Genomic DNA, 6304 nt, shown 5'->3' on the forward strand with positions numbered 1-6304 from the left:
AAGTTTTTTTTAAATTGGGAATATAGCGCGTCATTGGAAAAACTACATGTCCCACGATGCCTCACTCTCAAGCTGACCAAAGGGAACGACCAGCCGTTCAGCTGAGCCTCAAGTTTGCTGAGGGAAACTTCAGCGCCGACCACGACCTTGAACAGATACACATGAAATAAACACGTAAGTTTAACTTTTTTCTTTTTCTTCACCATCTCGCTGACATTTCGCACACACTTTTGTCGCTCACATGTCGCCTCGGTGTTTGTTTCTGCACTGTCCAAAGGTGGCGAAAGGATATTTCCGTAACGCTGCGGGAGGGTGGGCGACTCCTCTGTGGGTGGATGTGTTGATGCTGCGGTGTTCATGGTGTCATGTTTTTAATCTTTTAATAATCTGAATAACTTAAAATATGAGTTTAGTGACACTTTGGTCAAACCTAAATAAAACTGAGAGTAATAAATAAATAAACTACTGACATGCTTGACTTCTCTGGGGTTCTGATATTTATGTTATCCATAATAATGACTATAGGTGACAGGATTACTGGTCAACTGTTAGCCCATTAAGACATTAGGATAATTAGTAGTTTTCTTACTATATAAAATGGGGGTTTTGCTCCTTTCAGTACAATAGCCATTTTTTCCCTTATCACTTCCTGTGATATAGCACCTGTGGGCTCAGCAGTCCTTCAGTCTCCCCTTCTTACAGGATGTAGTCTTGAAGTTAACAATGGCTCCTGTAGGCTTGCACATGATAACATTACTACAGAGTCAGGCAGCAGTGACTCACAGAAGGTGCACCCTGTGTACACACACAAACCGGTGGGATATGAATGACACCTTTGTGTACAAAATGCCCTGCATTCACTGTGTGCTGCCCGAGATGTAAAGCAGTGACAACACAAAGGCAGAATAGTAAACACTGTTAAATCTAAGCTTGTTGTAGCTCAGGAATATGTAACACAACCAAGGGGAAAGAATAATTAACCCGTGTTTTACTGTTCACCTATTATTGAAAAACTTTAACAAAGATATATATTTGAAATGCTAAAATTACTGTTTGGGAGCTATTTCACATGTTTCTTGTTTATTAATTGGAATGAATTGATTACGTTATGCATTTTTACAAAGATTAGGCTCTTTCTTAAGTTGTTTTTTCTCGTGGTTGTTCAGATAAATTGGACTTGGTTTTATAATAGTCTAGTGGAGCTGTGGACACCTCAGGCTATATAAGTAATCACGCAGGTATACAAACACCAGCTTGACCTCCTCAAGGTACAAGGTAATATATTTAGCGTTTACCAGAGGTAGGAAAAATGATGCTTTGTTCTTTCCTTACTTAAAATAAATAAGCCAGTAAACTTCACAGATTTTGTCTGGTAAGTTGAATCTGTTTGCCTGTGTGTATTTGATTGAGTTTCACTTTAGGGTGGCATTATCAATAATACAGTTTTTAAACTAAGGCTGCTCAAATATGGCAACATTTCTCAAAATTTCGCAGTTATAACAATGATTTTTATTTTTAGGACTAAAATTCCTTTCGTTAAAAAAATTAATGGATTTACAGAACTGTTTGTTGTAAATTCAGAATATAATCTAAATGAACAATAACTTAAAAAGTTTTTAAAAGTTAGGCGACGGTGGTGGGGGAACAGAGGTGTCTTGTGGGGATTTAGGCTCAGACTAGTTGGAGTTCCTGAACAGAAATGAGAGACCTTCCAAAAGCTGCAGACAACCACTAACAATCAATCCACAAACCTTTTTGGGTTCCACTGGAGTTTCACAGTGAATCCAAAATAGTTTTATCCTCATTATCCTGTTGTCGTAATTGCTAAAATCCAAAGTTGTAACTAAAAAGTTTGTCTGAGTAAGCGTGCAGCATTGGGTTTATAACATTTAAGGACTTTTGTTTCTCTTTATAAAATGAAAATGGATAATACTGATCAATAACTGATCAATAATCAAGTAGTCCATCTCATACTGATATGACAGTAGAAAAACTGCTGTTTTTGGGCCACTCATTTCACTTTTAATCAATACTTATAAGTTATGGGCGATCGTGGCTCAAGAGTTGGGTGTTCGTCTTGTAATCGGAAGGTTGCCGGTTCGAGCCCCGGCTCGGACAGTCTCGGTCGTTGTGTCCTTGGGCAAGACACTTCACCTACCGCGATATGGCAGCCTCGCCTCTGTCAGTCTACCCCAGGGCAGCTGTGGCTACAACTGTAGCTTTCCTTCACCAGTCTGTGAATGTGAGAGTGAATGAATAGTGGTATTGTAAAGCGCTTTGAGGGGTCCTGAAAAGCGCTATATAAAATGCAATCCATTATTATTTATTATTAAGTTTGACTTTATTCATGCTTCTAGTCCCAAATTTGTGAGACTAGGGTGTTTTTTTCCTTTTATTTCTTTTGAGATATTTTTTTTCTTAGAAACTTCTACATGGTGTTAGATTTCAATTTTTATTATCTTAAATGCTACCTAAAGTTCTCATTTTACAGTGTTTTCTTTCCTTCAGTCAGTAAACAAGAATGTTTAATGTAGACGTTGCTCCTTTAAAAATGTATTCAGCACAGCGAAGGAATTTCTTCCTCCATGCTTTTTGAAGGACATTTTATGTGATCTCATTGAATATTTATTCATTTTCTATGATATCATGACTGTGGCAGTCTTGCTGCTATTTTAGACTAAGTGGAGAAAAAAATGACCAAAACCGGTTAGAAGTGTTTTTTGGAGGCATGGACTTTAATAAAAAGCGTTCTTTTTCTGATGTTCTGTCTGAACTGATACACTGTGTTTTGTTCACATGATTAAGTTAAGCCTCATTTAAAAAACAAGTGGAGGCCTGTGTTATCCGGTGAGCTGCACGTTACATTAGGTTCTGTACACACACCACTGCTGATGAGCTATATGTAAACATTTGCTACAATTAACCTTTTACTAGTAATTATTTTCAAACTGTAAGATTAAATCTATGTCCATAAATTAATTATAAGATAGTGAATAATCAATGACTGATCACTAGCTATAAATCCGTTACCTGCTGTGTTAGGAAACTTGTCATTGTTTCTCCAGCTATACGATTAAATCTAATTGGGATAATACAGTTAAGGCTAAAGCCTGGATCTCTGTGGTATTTGAATGATGCAAATCATTGTGTACATGAGGAAAAGGGAAGTTCTGTCACGCCTTATCACGATAACCGAAACATGTGGTAACTGACAGACTTGTGTCCTTTCCTTCTTGTAAGTTGCCTTTATCTGCCCTTTGTGGCTCAGGCGCACAGCATAGTAAACCAGCACCGCTTTTGCCTGGACGTCCCTCCTCCTCCTCCCTCTCATTGCTCCTGCAGCCCCACCTCCACCCTGCCTCACTGTTGCTTTCTTTCTTACTGACAGGACAGAAGCCGGCCGGTAAACCAGCAGTAGCATGAGAAAGCAAGTCATTTGATCAGGAAACAATAAAGGAACCTTTACCCACTGCACACAAAAAATCAAATGCTAAGAAAACTGCTACAGCAGCACCCCGGTGAGTATTTTTCATGGTTTTATATTGAGTACTCATGAGCTTGTCTGCTGTTATTAGCATTCTAGCAAGCTGTCCTGTTGTATTTAGTGGGCTGATTAATGTAAGCAGCAAAGACATGATCTGTTTATTTTCATCCACTCCTGGTACTTGTCAGCATGATTGAAGTCAATGAAAGGATGTTTTGTTTGTATAATAATGTTGCTTTGTGCTTGAAGCAGGACACGATTAACTGCCACAAGCTATTCAAGTCTCTTGATTATTTTATCTTTGCCAATCAGTCACAGCAGTTCTTAAAACTTCGCTTTAGGCTTGTGTCTTTGTTCTTCTGAAACAGCCCTAAAAATTAGATGTCACACAGTAGTTTCAAGTCCTGTCAGATGTGATGAATGTAAGTGAGACTTCCATTATTTAAAAAATAAATTTGTGTGATGGGTATTAAGGTGTAACATCCATTCAGTGTTTATGACTGAAAAAGTTGGCCTCTATCATTACCCATGATTGCATATTGCAATAGTCTCTTGCTTGTTTAAATGATCAGAGAAGGGATTATAGATTAAGAATAAAACATGCTATCAAATGCACCACATTTTTTCCGAAAATAGCCCAAAAAGTTGTGCAGAGACCTGTTGGCTGCTTGGTTTCTAATACAATGGGTTCTGATACAATGTTTTCAATGCAGCTCACCGAATGTATCGCACATTGGATTGGTTCTCAGTTACAAAGGTCCTTCTTCAATGTATGACTAATCAACTTGCATCATGACATCTTTCAAAAAATTAGGATTGTTGTAATCCTGCTTTACTGCCTGACTTAGGACTTTGGATAGTCCTGATGAGACTTTACAGTCTGTATTAATTATTCTGGCCTTGCTTTTTGCTCTTCCAGTAGCGTTTCTGTCTTGAATCGCTTACTTTCCTACTTACTTTTTTTATGCAGAATAGTTGTAATTCCTGATCTTAAGTATCGTTGTGGGGACTAACTTGAAGAGCAAAACATTTTTCAGCATCTCCAAACAGCAGATCCTTGTAGTTTTAATGGACCACATATTGAGTGAACAGAGCAGATTTCCCTTCAGGAGTGAATGTTTGGTATTTAGGTTTTTGCGACCACTTTCTTTCACATTGACTGTCTAGATATAACTCTCCCAGTTGTCAAGGTGACATTCACAGTAAAATCCCCTATTGTTCCCTGTGTGCCTCTTCTGATGGGATTTCTATTTCATCACCATGTTTATTTATAACAAACCGTCTAGCTCTTAGCTGATGTGGAAATGTAACCTTAAAACCAGCATGATTTTTTTTTTTTTTTTTTACATAAAGTTTTTATATATTCAGTTGTTATTATTTAAAGATATTAAGTTGCTGTCCCTCTTTCCTTCACTTTTTGTCATTGGTACTGCTTCTTGAATTCTGCGATTTTTCAGTTGGCAATGCAGACCAAGAAACTTTTTAGGCCGATGCTGGTATTTTCTATAAAGTCGGTTAATTGTTCAATTTGTGGAAAAGTACACATGGAATCTTACAAAGGCTTTGATCGCAATAAAAAGCAGAAAAGGAAATGAAAAAGCAGGCCGGAGTCACTGCAATTTTTAGAAGTTTTAGGTCAGTAAGATCATTTCATCCAATTCATTATGATTAAGTAATAACCATTAAAAAAATTATCTTAGATTCTTTAGCCGCCCATTTTAAGCATTTCAAGCACTGAAGTGTTCAGATACAGAGAAATGCAAACACTGGCACGGGTTTACAAAAACCCCACCACAAACAAACAAACAAGTTATGACATGCAACATCAAACCAACATACAATCCTGACATACAGTCGATGAAAAAGAGAGGACCTCATAGAGTCCTGTGAAAAATAAGTCCACCCCATGATTCAGTTGCTTGTAGAGCCATCTTTAACAGCAATAACTTGATGGAACAATACATTTTCTTTTGTTTCTCACAGTGTTGAAGAGGATTTTTGACACACTTTTCTTTACAACATTGATTCGGTTCATTGAGGTTTTTGGGCATTTCCTTATGCGCAGCTCTCTTAGGGTGCCGCCACAGAATTTCAGTTGGGTTGAGGTCGGGACATTTGCAACACCTTGATTTCTTTTTCCTTTTTAATAATTTTGTTGTAGAATTGCTGCTAAGTTTTGGCTCAGTTTCCTGTTGCAAGGCCCAGTTTCAGTCAAGCTGCAGGTGTTGGACAAATGGTATCGTATTTGACTCCAGTATACTTTGGTATACAGAGGAGTTCATGTACATGCTTCACAGCTGGTATGAGGTGCTTGTGCTAATATGCTGTTTTTTTTTCGACAAATGTGGCGCTGTTCATTTTAGCCAAACATTTCCTTTTGTCTCATTGTCCAAAGGACCTTGTTCCAGAACTGTTGTAGTTTGTTCAGATGCAACTTTGCAAATGGTAACTGTTCTCCTATGCTCATTTAATAGAGAAGAATCGTTCCTCTGGTAATCATTACGACTTGTTGAGTCGCTTGTTGAGTTTTTCTAATTGTACTGTCATGAACTTTAACATTTGATAACTGAGTCCAATAGAATCAGAGATAGAGCTATAGATTTTTCAATTTCAGTTTATTTGAGCATTGTGCAGTCTGACCTTGGAGAGAATTTGCTGGGACATCCACTCCTTGTGGACGTCTTCCTTATGGAGATGTTAGCAAACACCTGAATGATATAGGCAAGTAACTTGCAAAAACTTCCTTTTTTATAAAGGGGGTCACACTTGCTGATGATCAATTAAAGAAGTGCATCTGATTTACCCTCAAAATTCCTATAG

Source organism: Diplotaxodon limnothrissa, linkage group LG6 (assembly GCF_057381915.1).
Source record: "Diplotaxodon limnothrissa isolate DT_005_m linkage group LG6, D_limnothrissa_male_GT1.1, whole genome shotgun sequence".
NCBI classification, from domain to species: domain Eukaryota; kingdom Metazoa; phylum Chordata; class Actinopteri; order Cichliformes; family Cichlidae; genus Diplotaxodon; species Diplotaxodon limnothrissa.